General features: G+C 24.3%; 1 protein-coding gene across 1 annotated transcript in view; it reads right to left on the bottom strand.

Moving 5' to 3' along the window:
* LOC107072373 (uncharacterized) overlaps positions 1 to 11,157 on the bottom strand; it is a 35,943-nt gene extending 24,786 nt beyond the window's left edge. Inside the window, exons 1-2 of the mRNA XM_015332248.2 lie at positions 10,790 to 11,157; positions 9,980 to 10,258 (exon numbers count right to left, since the gene is read on the bottom strand). The gene's annotated coding sequence lies outside the window, so the exon portion shown is untranslated. The remainder of the gene's footprint in view (positions 1 to 9,979; positions 10,259 to 10,789) is intronic.
* Between the last annotated feature and the right edge of the window lie 7,722 nt (positions 11,158 to 18,879).

Here is an 18,879-nt window from a genome sequence, read left to right as displayed (position 1 = left end):
TTGTCATTGCCTAAATTGATTCTTTTCTTAAGTTCTTGGTTTATGGTGGATCCTAAATGCCTAAAGTTGTTGACCTGTTCAACATTTTTATCCTGGACGACCAAAGTTTCAGTATTAGACACATTATGAGTTATATTGGTGACCACATATTTGGTATTTTTCAGCCCCAATTCTTTTGTATTGTCTATTAGTATTTTTACGTTATTAAGTAATGACACTTTATTGGTTTCTAACAAAGCAATGTTAACAAGTTGTGTTATCCCGTTCAACTGCAGACCATCTTTACTTTTATACAGTTCTCTGACAACAAATTCCAGTACTAAATTGAACAAAAGAGGTGACAGTGCATCCTCCTGTTTTAACACTTTCATTTGATTATTATTTATTTTATATTTATCATTTTAACTATTCACACACTTTACCCTTAGTTTCCTTTAACACGTTGAACGCCACGTCAGCCATCGATGACTGACATTAGACTTTCTGTTTAAGCCGCGTCCGTCACGGGTGACTGACATGTTTAACTATTTTATCAATAAAAGTAACACCTGCGGCCTGACGGGAATTTCCTTAAGAATTCGCGTGGCGTTGAACGTGTTAAACAAACTTGAATCAGATTGAAAGTGTATGAGATTAATTTAAAAATTGTTAAATGATATTCTCAATAAAATCTCACACACAATTTAGTAATTATTTGTAAGATTGAATATCTGAATTACGAATAAAAAAAAAAAAAAAGAGATTGATCTAATGGTTTTTGAAATAACTCAAACATTGTAACATAATTATCCGAAATAATGTTAGATCTAATTTCTTAGAATTCGAATGAAATTAAATCGAACGATTCAATTTGTTCAAAAATAAAATTGTATTAATTAAACCTATAGATTTTTTCAGTATATAATTTTAGTAGAATAACAAGTTGTTCAATTGGTATACATCATAGATAATCAATTAAATAGTTTTCTTACCATTCAGTAAAATGAAATCAAATGTTTGTTGGATAAATTGAATTTATTAAAACCGTAGTAATCGTTGGAAACGATTGAAAGAATCTTGATGGAAAGTAAAGGATTGGTTAACAAATAAAAAAATAAAATAAAATGAGAGAGAGAGAGAGAGAGAGAGGTATAGAAGAAATGGACAAAACAAAAATTTGTGGAATAAAGTATGAATACATGTAAAAGAAAAGATTCTTATTGAAAGAAAACGCGATAGAATGTAAACGGGTAAAGTTGTTTTTCTAAGAACGTTGATATACCAACACACACGTATATATGTAGTAGAGTAAAAGGGATTTATGCGAAACGAATAAAATAGTTTTAATAGTATAGGGTTGACTACTATTATCTTCTTAGAACCGTTGATCATCAACTCGTGTAACGTCTGACTTTGTCGACTGGTTTTAAACGACGTTGGAATGCGATATGTTTGATGAATGAAGAGACGGGATAAAGAAAATAAGTAAAAGAATTAAAGATAGAGAAGATATAAAGAAAACAAGATGAAAATAGATGAAGATGAAAAAGAAATGTGATAGAACTATAGACGAACCAGATTTTAAGAGGTGAATGTTTTTATTATCAATGAGTTCAGTTATTTTACTTTATTTTCTTTCAAATTCATTCATTTTGTTTTAGTTAATAATATTTTATCACTTTAAGTATAATTATTATTATTTTTACGTTGAATATTTATTTCTTTTTTTTTTCTTCTTATATTGATGTAGTTTACAAAATAGTAGTGGGAGTGATTCGAAATTCATTTAATTTGATTTAATTGTATTCTATCACATTAAGTATAATTATTATTTATTTTTACGTGACAATTTTGTTCTTTTTTTTTTTTTTGTATATAGATAGATAAAATTTACAAAATAATAGTGGAAGTGATTTAATAAAGAAATATGAATGTTTTGATTAAGGTTATTGCAATTATTTATATTTAATCGAATTTAAAGTGTTTTTTTTTAATTTTGTGTGTGAGTACTTGTTAGATTATAAAATATATTATTAGGGTATAATAATTAAAAAAAATTAATTATAAAAATATTTAGTATATATGTAGATATATATTTCTTTTTTTTTTTTCAAAGAAATAATTTAGATCAATTGTTTTTATAATTTTTTTAATTAACAATAATTTGTTTTATTTTAATTTATCCCGTTACAAAATTCGATGAAATTTAAAGGTATTAATATTAATATTAATATTAGGTAGGTATTTAAATTTAATGGATTTAACGTAACTTAAAGGTAATATATAAAATTAATTATTAAATTAGAAAAGTATTTTATATAAAATAAAAGGTAATAAAAAATAATAATTAAATATATAAATATTTGTTATAATATATAATATAAAGTTTTTTTTTTTTTTTTTTAAGAAATAATTTATAATAGATCAATTGTTTGTATAATTTTTTCTAATAACCAGTAATTTGTTTGAACAATTTTTCTCATTAAATAATTCAATTAAATATAACGAAACAAATTTTATTAATTTACATTTCATTTTTGCTTTTTTCTTTCTTTTTTTTTTTTTTTCTTTTATGTCAAATGTATACACGATAGAGTAATTCTGAAGATTTAAACGTATTTTGAAATGATTATAATTCAAAGACTAATAGTATTTAATTAAACATAAAAATCATAGACGAAATCACATATGTAATCGTGAAACTAACTCTCCTCTTAACTTTCTTTCATAATCACAGGAAAGAGCAAGATTTGTTGTTCGGTCATTAAGGGAAATGTCGATCGTAGCAATTTGCTGCGTTTAACTAACGATCGATGGTTCGATCGATCGATCCATCGATCGGTTACTTTCTCCGCTTTGAGAAGTTGTTAAAAAGGGAGATCTCGAATAGGCGTAAATCTTCCGACGAACATTTTCAAAAGAAAGAGAAACAAAGATTAAAGAGAGAGTAAAATTACGTGAACGCGTTTAAGATTAAGAAAATGAACAAGAGATAAAATAAACAAAAAAAAAAATAAATGATGATAATAATCATGATAATGATGACGATGATGATGATGATGATGATTCGAAAAGAAGAAGGGGGATTGGAAACTTGAAATCGAAGTCACGATGGTACATAAGCATTGAATGCATCCTTCCGTTAACAACTTTTTAAAAGGTGGTACCATGATCTTATCGAAGGTACAGTGAACCGCCATGAAATCGAACGTAAATCGTCTGTAATTTCACCCACGTGCCACACACAACATCCCACGGTGTTTCTCTCTCTCTCTCTCTCTCTCTCCCATTCATTCATCGAACACACTGAGTACCTTCCTCTTTAAACTCTTTAAAACTTGGGTTTATTCACAGATGGTAGGATAAAATATATGTTGTGTATGTGTGGCTATGTGTATGTGTGTGTGTGTTCGTTCTCTCAAAGGTTTCATTAATATTCACACGTGTGTGCATGTACTTATATTTAAATAATGCATGATCAAGGTAATACATGATTTTCCGAACGAATTATGGAATTTAACGAGCCATCGAAAATTATGTTTGTTGATTTTATATTTTTTCGTTACAGATTAGTTTAAGAGTAAATATTTTATTTATAAAATATAAATAAAATCACATATATATATATATATATTTTTTTTATTTATATTTGTATAAAAATATATACATTTGTTTAAACATTGCTTACCTATTAACATACTTTGAATATTAATTAAATCAAATTCTATGTTTTATTAGATACAAATTATATCCCATACACCCTTAAATCATAATTATTTATATTACAAATTTAGATATAAGAGATGATAGACAGGTATTGATCAGGTATCAATGAGAGAGAAAGAGACAAAAGAAATGAAAGGAATCACACGCGTGTCGCACGTACGAAGACGACAACGACGACAAAGATGACGACGACGACGACGACGACTAAGAAGAAGAAGAAGAAGAAGAAGAAGAAGAAGAAGAAGAAGAAGAGGGCCCAGAAGGGAACATGAATGAAGCTTCCATTCATGCCCTCAGAGCCCTACCTTTACTTGCACCTACTGCATGCAGCCCTTGTTTGTACCGTCTATGGGATCTTGCTTGAAACGACAGAACAACTTCGTCGTCTTCTTTCTTCTTCTTCTTCTACTTCTTCTGCAACTCTGGCGGCGCCGTTTACTCGCCAAACGAAAAGAAATAAATATCTAAGTATACATACATATATATATATATATATATACGTACACATATGTGTATATGTTTATATGTATTATTTAAGTATTTACGAAGAAACAAATACAAATGTATAGATGTATGAATGTATACTGCACTTACTAATGTATGATATTCTTTTACATACATATGTATGATTCTGTATATGTATTTAAGTATTTACAAAGAAACATACATGTATATACATGTATATACATGTGCATATGTGAGAATTCATGCACGTACCACTCGTAAGATATTCTTTTATTATTCTTTACAAACCCGATCTTTTCTAACTTGGTGACAAAACGTGTGTACATATACATTTAATTTATGATATATCTGTGTTAGTAATAAAAATAATAGTATTAGTAATAGTATGGTGGTGGTTATGTGTTCACGAAGCGCCGGTATACACGTGATCGCCATTGTTGATTATTTCGCAGCGCCAGGTTGGCGCGTTATTCCAACTTTTTGTTGTTAAGTTAAGCTACCGTATATACTACTACTACTACCACTACACGTTTCCTTCGGCTCGTGTGCCGCGAGAAATATCCGCGAATAGGAAGAAGATTGTATAAAGAAAAAGAAGAAGAAAAAGATGATGATGATGATGATGATGATGATGATGATCAGAGAATGACAACGACAACGAAAACGAGTACGACGATGTAGAAAAAGAAGTAGAAGAAGAAGAAGTTGTTTGATTCTATCTCATTCATCGATAGGCTCACAAGATTCTGTTATCTTTGTAAAAGATCATCTTGATCATACGACCGAGATCGAGATTTTTAGATCGAGAACAAGATCTAGACCATGATCGAGACTTGGATAACAAGTATAATGATATATATATATATATATATATTTTAAAATTAAATTGTGTGTTAAGTTTTGAGTTCATATTTGATTTGATTATTAATGGCTTGTTCTTGTTCTTATTTGTTTGTTTATTTGTTTATTTGTTTGTTATATTATTTTTTCTATTTTATTTTTATTTTTTTTTTTTTTTATAGGATTTTTATTAAACCCATAAATCGAGAATTAGAATTATAAATACTTGCAGATGGAGCATGGTAAAATTATGCTTTTAGATCAAATTACATTTGTTATAATTTATTGTTTTATTATTATTTAATTTGTAATTAATATTAAATGATAGATCGTTAGATTAGAACAACAGCCACAATTTTGAAGACACTTAGATGAATAATTAGTTCTAAGATAGAATTTTATTTTATTTTATTTTATTTTATTTTATTTTATTTTATTTTATTTTAGTTTTCCTTCTTTTTTTAAGTTTGATTTTAGGGGATCAATTAATTCGCAGAAAATTATGCAAATATGCGAACAATTTTTATTATTTAAAATTTAATTAATCATTTTTTTAAATAAATTTTCTATTATTACATCAACCATATTGGATAATTTAATATTCTAAATAACAGAAATATTAAACGTATTAAACAAAAAAAATAAAATAAAAGTATTGATTGATACGAAGATTTCAAAAAAAAAAAAAAAAGAAGAAAAATTTATCTTAGTCAAAAAGAAAGGAAGAAATAAAAGAATTTCGTAAAAGAATAAATTCATTTGACGTATTAAATCTCATCAATTCGACATTTGTCTTTCTTCTCGACAACCTAACTTGAAAATAAAAATGGCAAATATTTGACACGAGATACGATTTATCGTCATTTTATAATGACATTTTAAACGTGCGACAAAACACACCGATAAGGATAAATTTACAAAATTTAAATCAGAAAGATGAATGAGAATTATAAATAATAATAAAAAAAAAAAAAAAGAAAAAAAAAAAGAACTGACGAAGTTAAGAAACAAGAATAAGAGGAAGATAAGGTCTTGTAAGAAGAAGAAAGGAGGAACTTAATATTTCTCTTCCTGAACAAAAAATGACTTCATCCATGGACGATTTCAAGGATTTTGTCGAAGGTCAATTGTAAATAAATCTCAGCCATGCATGAAGACGATTCCAAAAAAAAAAACTAAACAAAAACTCAGTGTTTCTTATCTTCCCTCTTATCAATCAAAAGATTAGGTTAATTAAATTAATTTAATATTTTCTAATTTGTTGTTCCTCCCTTCTTTATTTTTTAATTACTGAAAATAGTTGCAATATTTTAGACGTTTAACAATTGTTTCTTTTTTTTTTCTTTCTAACATTTTTATTGCAATATTTAATTTAATATTTCATTTGTGTAAAGCTTTTTTTAAATTTTTTTTTCTAGTTAAATTAAAAACTTAATTAAAAATTAAATTAAATAATAAAAAAAATTAAATAATTAATTATTAATTAAATAATAAAATAAATAATAAATATATATTATAATTAATATAATTATGATTTATAATTTATATAATTTATATAAATTATTATAAATATATATATATATATATATTTTTAATTATAATTTATTTATATAATTTTTATTATTATAATTTATATAATTTAAATAAATATAAATTATAATTATTAAATAATAAAAAAATTAATTAAATAATCTAAAACTAATAAAATTAAAAAAATAAATTACAATTTTGTTAACTTTTATATCCAATTAAATTTCACACCTTCCTATTTTATATTTATATTATTACAAATTTTATATTTAAATTCAAACTCAAATACAATTCATCCCATTCTAATAAATTCAATTTATTTAATTATAAATTATTAATTTATAAAACTAATTTATAATTATTTATTATTTATAAGTTGATTTACTTGACTCTTACTTTGTATTTTCATTTATGAAACATCACTTCGCGTCAAATCATTGGGTGAGAATTAACAATTTCATTTCTATAAATACTCCAATAAATTATACTTTTAAAAAAAAAAAAAAAGAAAAAAAAAGTAGATAATGAAAAATATTCTATAAAAGGATACTTCGTTAAAATAAATTCTCACGACCTTTTAAAGAATATTATTCTCAAAAAGCCGCGAACTATTCGACGACGCATTTTCAAGGGACTCTCGTTGCGCATAAGGCGCATATTAAAGATTATGCTAATGCAGCGTCTTTCTGATCGTTATCGTATTCTTGCTTTTTACCTGAAACCTCCAGGTAACTAACATACACATACACATATTTATATATATATGTGTGTGTGTATATATATTCAAATCTTTTTTTTTTTTTTCTTTTTTTTTTTTTTACGTATATGCGTACAACGCATGAGTTAAAATTCCTTAAGTTATTTTCTCTCTTTTATATTCTTCTATTTTCTTCACAAGGACCCTTCTTATACATAGAGAGATGTTATGATAGTCTTCTCAACGATTAATAGCAAACATCTTTTTCTTTTCGACCATGCAAAAACCTAGCAATTTACCATTTTAGATTGTAAATAAAATCGATCTTGACCTTTTGACGTCCATTCAACGTCGTTTCAACGTTCTTTATCTTTCTAACATTTTTTTTTGTTTTTTTTTTTTTTTTTTTTAATTTAAAAATAAAGAACAAATTTATATACGACAGATCAAAGTAAAGATATTGTACTTCGTACTTTCTAAATAAAACTTTTTCTAATTAATTATTCTGAATTTTTTTTTGTTTTTTTTTTTTTAAAGAATCTTAACTCTTTCTATCTTTTAGATTAAGTTATTTTCATATTATATTTTCTAGTTACAATAGATTGATTAATACAATAGAATTATAGACATTTATTTGTTTGGATAATATTTTTTATTATATTTTTTGTTTTTTTTTTCTATGCACGTTTTATTATTCTAATTGATTTCTTATTATCTTTTTTTTTTTTTTTTAATTTTATTAACTTTTTTCATACTCGTGTCGTAGTTTTGTGGAATATGGTGGAAGATAACGAAATTCATTTATCATTGTAAATTATTTTTATTGCTTTATTTTATTCTATTCTATTTTATTTTGTAATTTTATATATATATATGTGCCCATAATTATGAAAATGGTCTAAGTCATATATCTCTTGTTTAGAGATATATTTAAAGATTTATACTTGAATTGATTGATTGATTTACACTATATGAATTCTACACAATATTGAAATAACAAACATTATGTAACAATTCATTTTTGATAATATCATGAAAATTACATTGAATTTATTTAGTTTACAATAATGTAGTGTGTAATAACTGATAAACTTATTTTTTATTAATTTTGACTTAGACCACTTTCATAATTATGGGCACATATATTGAAATCACATTGTAATATAATAACTTTCCAATAATCGTATCATTTTTATAATATCATCAATTAATACAACGAAATTATAATTTAAATTATAATCATATAATTATAATAAAATTTTTAAAACAAATTTTAGAAGAATTATATTAAATTATAATTATAATTAAAAAAAAAAAAGTAACATTTTTCATACTCGTAATTTTTTCTTTTTTCTTTTTTTTTTTTTTTTTTTTGCAATATCATGGAAAACAACAAAATTCATTTATCATTCAAAATGATTTTTATTGTTTTTATATTTTTCTATTAAATTAATCTGACTATCGTACAATAACGTTTCTAGTAATATAAAATTGATATTGTATTAGAAAAATAAAGACATTTATCACTAATAAGAATTCGAATGAAATTGGTCAAAAGAAAAACCTCTATTATATCATCCAAATAGAAAGAAAGAAAGAAAGAAAAGAAAAGAAAGAAAAATAGATAAAGATTGATCTGTACAATGGATTTATCCACACTGGATATTCTCATAAACCGCGATCGGAATGATAATAGCTATCGGTAATTTACGATCCCTAGATCGTTCTATGAATCTAGATAAATACGTTCAAAACGTATTACCCAACTCTTTCTTGTCAAACGAAACTATTGATACATACATACATATATATATATATATATATATATATATATATATATTTTCTATTCGTTTCTCGTTCTTGAACACTTTTTGACACCTTATTTTATTTAATCGTTGGAAATATAAATCATTCGCATTTATCTACCAACAAAAAGAAAAGAAATTAATCATGAACACGTGTAAAAAAAAAAAACATCACAAAGGAAACAAAATATATCTTCTTCTTTTTTTTTTTCTAATCAATGAGGATTCACAATTAGGAATGATTATTTTTTATGAAATAAAAAAAAATTATAATTCTCGTTTATTCGTTGATGATTTAATAAAAATAATACGAGTATATGAGAAAGTTATTATATATTACAATGTGATTAATAAAATTAGAAATTTTTTTTTTTTATTAACGAATATACTTCATTTATTTTATTTTGTTTTTCTTTTTTCTTTTTTCTTAAATGTTTCAAATGAAAAATATGGGTAACCGACATGAAAAGGAAGAACAATGTCACATATATCAAATATGTATATATGTATTTAATAAAAAAAAAATAAAACATATGATGTCTAGTCAGCAAGTCACGCATATCGCGTGCAAAATGACACACACACTTATTCAAGATTATTATATTACTTGTACGATCTATTTTCGTATCACGATTTCTCGTCAAATTTGCACAAAACTACTTCAGAATTCTACTAACATTTTGTTGAATAAAAATTGAAAATAAATTTCCTTCTTTTTTTTTTTTTTTTTGATTCATTTCAATTAAACAAAGTAATATTTGTGGTTTTTTTTTGTGTAATTTCAATCAAATAAACTGAAGTTGAAATAAATTCGTAAGAAACGAATGAATTAGAAATATCATGGAGTATAAAATAAAAAAAAATAAAAAAAAAAATAGAAAAAAAAATTGAAAGATGAACTCTTTTAATAATCACTGTAATTATTATAATGACTCACCTTTGAGATGGAATCCATAACGAGAATTATTCTGACGTCGTTTACGCTTTGTCAATGAGGAAGTTCTTCCTTCTTTCTTATATTCTTCTTCCTCTTTTTGTTCTTTTTCCTTTTCTTTTTTTTTTTTTTCAACACTTTAAGAATGAAATCCTTCGTTTATATAAAAAAATCAACGAACGAACGAACGAAATTCCGCGTTGTCCTTTGATTTTTTTTTCTCTATCATCGAGACACATAAAAATATGCATGTGAGTCAAAAATTTGTTTGTTCTTCTCGCACTGTATAATAAAAAAATTAAAAATAATAAAAAAATCACATGTAATAATTCATCACAATTAATAATACAAAATTATAATAATAATTTTATCAAAGTTTCCAAACACTTATCGAATTTATTTCAATTATTATTATTTAAACACACTTTCATATATATATATATATATATATATATATATATTTCAAATTTCAACACTGTTTTTTTTTTTTCATTAAACTCGAATAATGAAGTAAAAGAAAAAATAGAAAAAGATGAAAAAATTTTGACAAAAAGTGGAGAGTATTAATCGAATGGTTGAAATGAATTTGAAATTTCGATAGATCGAAAAAGAAATTGGCGCGGTAAAAGTAAAAACAATTGAAATATAACAAAAATAAATTAATTAATCAATTAAAAATATCTTTGCAAAAGAATTGAACACAATTTTGAAAACCTTTTATAAAAGAACAACTGCATCCGGTCACATGTCAAAATTTAAGAGAAAAATACAGAAAGAGAGCAAAAGATAAACATGATGAGAACAAAATATTACCAACTACTAAGAAATTAATTTTCTTCTTCTAAACTTGTTTCAAATGTTAGTAGAAACACGCACGTGTGTGTCTGTATATATGCATATATATATACATAATACATATATATATATATATTTGTGTGTGTGTGTGTTATATGGTGTTGTATGTCAGACAAAAAAAAGTCACTTCAATAATAAAAATAAAAATAAAGAAAATAGATTGTTGTGGTGTGTATGTTTGTGTGTATGTGTGTTTATGTGTGAATAATATGTAAAAAGTATTTCTCAGAGATGAGGTTTCTTGTTCGGCGCGTTCGAACCGATGCGTCGCCCGAGCACGATTCGAGCCTACTATTCGTCCAGGTTCGACCAGCTTCGCCAACACTCGACCCCCTTCAACGCAATGCTGTTGCTGCTGCTGCTGTTGCTGCTGCTACATTGCGCGGGCGGATGCTGTCCGGTTACGATCATCATCCTATCCAATACGATCACTATACAGGTTTTCTTACTCTGTATATACTAATTTTTAACCCCCTTTCGAAGTGTTTTTAATTATATTCTTCAACTTCAAATTCTTATTCTTGTCATCGTCATCGTCATCATCGTCATCGTTGTCATCGTTGTTGTCGATGTATTCTTTTAATATTTTTAATTTGTATCTTTTTGAAAATTGTACTTCATCGAATGTTCTATGTATTGTGGATTATTCCTAATCATTTTTTAATTATTTTTTTTTTCATCCTCAGAGTCTTGTTTTTTTTTGAGTGTATTTTATTAATATTTTGATTTATTATTCATTTAATTTTGTTTGATTTATTATTTGATTATATTATTTGATTTACATTGATATTTGTTTTCATTTTTTTATTCATTCAATCAAATGATCTATGTACTGTGATTTATTTATAATAATTTGTAATTATTTTTTGAAGTGAAAAAACTTCTTTAGAATGGGAGTGATCTGAAAAGTAATTAAACGGAAACGGAGCTCTATGTAACGAAGTTATGAAACAGCTTATATATACTTATATTTTTTGAGTATATTTCATTGATACATCTTGTTTTCAATGTTTTTCATCCAATAGAAACTTATACTTCATCAAATGATCTATAATATTTACTGTGATTTATTCTGAACAATTTTAAATCATTTTTATCATCATTTCTCTTCAGCATCAAACTCTCATCTTCTTCGTCGTCATCTTTTATTAAATATATCTCTAATTTACAGCTTTTTGAAACCAATACTTCATCAAACGATCTATATATGTAAGTTTGATTCAAACTAATATTAAACTTTCTCTTCATCATTTTTCTTCATCATCAAACTTGTCTTGTCTTGTCTTGTCTTGACTTGTCTTTTTTCAACATCTAATTTACACCATTTTAAAACTTGTCCTTCATTCAATGATTTATACACATTTTACTCATACTAATTTTTAACCCTTTTTCTTGATTATATTCATCATTTTTCTTCATCATTATACTTCTATTTTTGGAAACATTTAACTCGTACATTTTGTTTCATTTTCTAATCTGATTCATCCATTAAATTGGTGATGTTCAATCTCTAGCAAATCATATTCGTTTTATTGTAATATAAAAGTATCTTTTTATATTTGATAATATCAATGTATGATAAACAATTAATTATTAGTTAATATATTAATATATTATTAATTTAATCTATACTCTTTTTAAACATTGTAATTATACTCTTTCATAAGAAAAAAAAAATATAATTTTTTTATGAATCAATCAAAACGAGACAAATCATACACATTGTTATAACAAAAAATTCAACTTAATTATTTCTCACACACAAACGCACATACCTTCCTAAAAAAAATGCCCCAATTAAAAATAAAAAAAAAATAAAAAAAAACCAATCAATATTCTTTCTCTTCTCATTTTATTTAGATATCATATTAGACGTTTAAGAATGTTGATCAAGTTTGTCTAACTAAAACTAAACGTGCCTAGTCATCTCGATGATAGCTGATCATCGAGATTGTCACATTGTGAAAAAAAAAAAGAAATCTACAAACAGATAGGATCATTATTATTATTATTATTATTATTATTATTGTTATTATTATTGTTATTATAACGAACAGAAAGGAATAGAAAGAGAAATAGAAACTTTTTAACAGATGTCGTGTCAGTGTCTAGAAATGGGCGTGGTATTATTTTCCATAGTCTAACTTATTTTGCAATCAATCATATTTACATTTGATTGTATTATCCACTTGACCGAAAGTAGGTTATTCTTTCTCAGGAAGTCGATATATACTATACTCATAATAATAATAATAATAATCGACGTTCTTCTTGTGTAATCTAACGTTTTATTCTATTTTTTTTATTTTTGTTTCTTTTTTTTCAGTTTGATTTTTTATTTTTGATCTATGTCACATCGATAAATCTTGAGATTCTAAATCCCAATGATTAGGGGATTATTTTTATTATTAATCTAATATGAAATCATTTGAGTATAATTCATGTTGTTTAATAATGACACACGTCATTTTCTATTCTGTCAAGTATAAAAAATGAAATAAAATGTTTGATGATGAAATTCATTAGAAGTTAATAAGAACACATTTATTAGAATAATGAAATATAATATTTAATTTAATTTAATTTAAAAAAATATTAATAATTAATAAAAATATAATAACAAATAATAAAATGGAAAAAAGTTGAAAATTTAATAATTTATTTTAATTATTAATATATTAATTCTAAAATTATTTATATATATATATAATTAAATTATAATAAATTATTATATATAATTTATAATAATTAAATTTAATTATAATAAAATTATATAATATTTATATATTAATTATAAATAATAATTATTAATTATTATTAAATGAATTATTTATATTTAATATAATAAAAATAAATAAAATTATATAATTAATTTTATTAAACTTAAAATTCATATATATGTCAATGCAAAAATATTTAATTTTTTTTTCTTTTTTTTTTTTGTTATATTCGACATAATAATATTCGATTGGACACACAAATGTTTGATTATTATTATTTTATTCACACACAGTGATATAGCAATTGTTTAGCTAAGTGTGTATATAATTTGTTTTTTATTTATATATTTTTGTTTAATTTAAGTCAATGTATTCATATTGGATGATACAATAATTATCAGACCACCTAGTATAATTTATACATCGTATCGTTCGAATTTCCAAGATTCGATTACCAACCATAAGTCCCCGGCACTTTCGAATATCACGCTCGAACAGTCACGCAACTAACATAAGCTAATCTCGTGAATGTCTTTTCTGGTACGTTTAGTCGCAGGTTCATAATTTTTATTTTTTTTTATTTTCTCGTATCTCTCGGTTATTTTCTAATATAACTGGTATACATATATATCCAAACATATATCCAATCCATATGTTCAATATTAAAGATAACAGCATATCAAGATATTTTATAGAAAAAAAAAAAACATTATGTTAACAATAATATAATTAATATATTCTTTTTAAATAAAACAACATTTTTACGGTAGTAAAAAAAAAATTTTTTTAAATAAAAAAGTAATCAAATGAAGTATTGAATATAAATCAGATGTACATTCTTGATATTATAAAATAATATGAAAAAACAAAACATTTTAACATAATTAATTTATAAATACACTTATACACTTTGATATTGTATCTTATACATCCAATCTATGTAAAGATATAATATATATATATATAAAAGAAAATAAATTAAAAAAATAAAAAAGTAATCAAATTTTTACATTAAATACGAATCGTATAAATCCTCGATAATATAAAATAATCATAATTATAAATAGATATAATATATTTCATTATAAATGGATATATATTATATATGAATACTTATACATATTTACTAAAATATATATTCAACACATTCAAACACAACAATCATGGTATTAAAAAAACAACAAACAACATTCATAGTATTAAAAAAAAAATCATTAAAAAAAAAGTCAATAATCAAATAAAGCATCAAGTACAAGTCGTATACTAAAATCTTCAATATTGTAAAATAATACAAAGAAACATTTTTAACATAAACAATTTAAAAATACATTTGACCAATATTAGAAGCAACAAATTATTGTATGAACAAATCAAAACTAAAATGAACAGAAAGTAGTATGCATGATACAGTAGCATAAGTACACACACAATCACATATACACTTTTGTAACTTCAATGATTACTTCCGGAGTAGTGTGTGTCTTCAAAGTAAATCTAAAGAAAAAAAAATACAACGAGTAGTAGAAGTTAAAAAAAGCAAAAGCAAAAGCAAAAGCAAAAGTATAGCAAGCAAGAAAGAAAACACACTGGGCTCGTCCCTGTATTCTCTTCTTCTTCTTCTTAGTCTACGTGTCTTAGTGTAATTACGTAAACCAGATGGTACGGGCAACGGTCACGGTTCGCGATTGCAGTTACTTATATATATATATATATATATATATACTAAAATGACCGAGAGAGAGAGAGAGAGAGAGAAAGAGAAAGATAGGATTAGAGTAAGTGAGGACTGTAATTCCGTTCGAAGTAAATGCGCCCACGCGTGCTAGCACCAAAGAAGGTTACAACCGAAGCATGAATTTGTCGCTTATTCGTTCATAGAAAACCAAAAGAAAATCTTAAAATAGAGAAAGAGATAGAGAGAAAGAGTGATAGAGAAAGAGAGAACAATTTTTATATTTAAATGGTCAAGAAAATGTCCACTCATCTTTCATTTTATTAATGGATACGTGAAATTATTTTTTAATTGTGATCATTGTAATCATTTGTCTAAATGAATTATTTTTAATATAATTATTAAGTTAATAGAGAACAATTTTTATATATAAATGGTCAAAAAAAATTTTGACTTTAATTTTGCTTTAATTTTACAAAGGAATACTAGAAAAATAATTTTTAATTACAATCGTTTTTTTTTATGAATTATTTTTGATATAATTAATTGTGATTATGCAAATTATAGTTCTAATAGATATTTAATGAATTTTTATTTGAAATAGTGAAAGATTAAAAAAGAGAGAACAATTTTTATATAATTAATGAATTATTTTTTTACATAATTATTTATAATTATGCAAATTATTTTTGTATAATAGGTATTTAATGAATTTTTATTGAAATCATGTTAAATTACTCGAAAAGTTTGACACAATTTCTAAATCATTTGTCATATGTATATTTCATATATGATTTAAATTGTTAATATAATATTTATATTATTTTTAGACAAATGTTCAACAATATCAATAATTCAATAAAATAGATTATTAATATAAAAAATAATATATTAAATATTTTCCAATTTATAAATCACATTAACAAGCTTATCGATCTAACTATCACACAAAAATAATTTGCATAATCATAAATAATTATATAAAAAATAATTCATTCAATTTTATCTATCTAAATGTTAAACCAATCTCATAAACAATATTAAAAAAAAAAAAGAAAATATATATATCATTAATAATAAATGATCGTTTAAATGGACTTCCAACTATAAAAGGAATTAGCTTTTATTATTTGTAATTATAGTGATTAATTAGACTAATGTTAAATGCCAATCGTTTGAAAGTTTGCAAACGTAGAGAGAGAGAAAAAAAACAGATGTAGCTCGATTATTCAAATATTCTCTCTTTCTCTATTTCTATTTCTATTTCTTATTAGGTTTGATACAAAGTTGTATAGAACATGTAGTATGGCACCTCTTAGAAGAAATAGACTTTCGAAGCATAGCTTTGGTATGCGGACACAGAGAGTCTATCGTTAAATTATGCGGCTTTTCGCGTTGCAAATGTTGGTATAGCACGAGCTATACCAACCAACAGAACTAGCCTAAGTCCTTTTCGCTATTAAAGTCATTAAGGTTACACAACCTACTCCTTCTTCTTCTTCTTCTTCTTTTTCTTCTTCTTTTACCTTTTTTTTTGTCTTCTTGTTTTTCATTTTCTTTTTCATTTTCATTTTCATTTTTTTTTCATTTTTTCTTCTTGTTTTTCATTTTCTTATTTATTTTATTTTTTTTTTCCATTTTTTCCGCTTGTTTCTTATTTTTTTAATATATTTTTTTTTCATTTACTTTCTCTTGTTTTTTATTTCTTTTTTTTTATTCACTTTTTCTTGCTTTTTCTTTTTTTTTTTCTTTTCATTTTCTTCTTCGTGTTTTTCATTTTCTTTTTTATTCTCTTTGTCATTTTCTTCTTCTTGTTTTTTATTTTCTTTTTGTTTTCTTTTTATTTTCTGTTTCATTGTTTTTTTTCTTGTTTCAACTTTTTCATTTTCTTTTTCATTTTTTTTTTTTTTTTTTTTTATTTTAATCCTATTCATTCTTCTTATTATGTAAAAAGGAAAAAGAAAAAAAAGGTGTAGATGAAAGATGATCTCTAACATCCTAATGTAGGGTAGTTTATCGTTCCATATAGGAATAGAACTAAAAGGGGGAATACCATATTAGGAAGTTCACTAGCGAACTATAATATTTCGTAGGCGATTACGATTCAGATGTCAGCGACAAAACTCGAACGAGGTTGGGGTTTTACACAGCCGTTTTATGATTGTAAGAGATACGCTTATTCCATAACAGGCAGGCGGATGTCTTCTTGAAAATGTGTTTCTATACTTTAAAAACACGTGTATTATATTTATTTACATTTGTATTTGTCCCATATGTGTGAATCCTTTTAAACGTGCGAATAAGCTGATGTATGAATGTACTTACATATATACATATATATGTATTACATGTATTCATGAATGCACTTACTCTTCTTACACACACACACACACACATGTGTTATTTCTTTTATATAATAAAACACGTGTATTTATTTGAATTAGTATTTGTACTTTTGTATATGAATTGTATATACGTGTTGCTAATTGAATATGTGAATGTGTTCATTTTTGAACGTGCATTCGTATTTAATTATACGAATATGTATTTATTCGTTTAATGCATATTTTGTTGGCGCATATTTCTCTTCTTACAAATGTGTGTTTTATTTTATACAAAAATAAAAAAATCAACACGTGCATTTATTTGTATTTGTATTGAAAGTAACACATGTATTTATTTGTAATTTGTATTGAAACTAACACGTCTATTTATTTGTAGTTGTATTATAAGTGTTGTGTGTGTGTGTGTGTATATTGAAATCCAAGACACCTCACTAACAAGTATACATGTGTGCATGTGTATGTGTATGTGTACGTATGTGTAGGGAAACAAGTAAATGCATTTTCGTTTTACCTCGTTAACGTTGCACCAACCCGGCAAATAGAAGAACGGTTCGATTATCCTCGATCCATCCGTTATTCAAATGCATCTTGCAATTCTTTATAAAGTTTCTTTTACTATTTCATTTCTATTTTTATCTTTTTCGAAGGAAGAAATTCATTTCTTATTGAGTACGATCGCAAAATACGAAATCGCTTTCTTTATTTATTATTCGACTAACTGATGATGATGATTATGGTTATAAACGTGAGAATTTTATTAAATAGAATATTATTTTATTTATTTTTTTTATTATTGTAGCTTACATTTTTCAAATTTTATTGAATTTGTATAAAATATAGATATTGAATAAAAATTATTTAAATATTTGAATAATTATTTAAATAGAAATATTATTATATTGAATATAAATGTAAGCAACAACATTTGTATTTTATTTATTTTAAAATAATTAATATTATTTTAAATAATTTAATTACAACATATTTTTAATAACCAATTTAATTTATATTTAATAATTATTGCACTTGTTCTAATTAAATGTCAAAATTTATCTCTATTATTTTATTTTTCTATTGAAGTGAAAACTTCTTTAGAAATCTACGGACTTATCTGACGAGACCCTACGGACTTTTCGGAAAAAACCTCACTACTTTTCGGAAAAAACCTTACTATAAAGGTGTTTACTACATTAACAGAGGTGTTTAGTTACTATCCATTTTTTAGTTACCAGAATCAACTCGTCTCATTTCTTTGAATTGAGAACTATCTTGCTGTGTAATATGTTATCTATTTATATATGTTTTCAATAA

The sequence above is a fragment of the Polistes dominula genome, unplaced genomic scaffold (assembly GCF_049000335.1).
Source record: "Polistes dominula isolate Pdom_NZ unplaced genomic scaffold, Pdom_raw_medaka contig_21, whole genome shotgun sequence".
Lineage (NCBI taxonomy): Eukaryota > Metazoa > Arthropoda > Insecta > Hymenoptera > Vespidae > Polistes > Polistes dominula.
The sequence above is the reverse complement of the archived record's forward strand: the minus strand, read 5'-3'. Positions and strand labels throughout refer to the sequence as shown.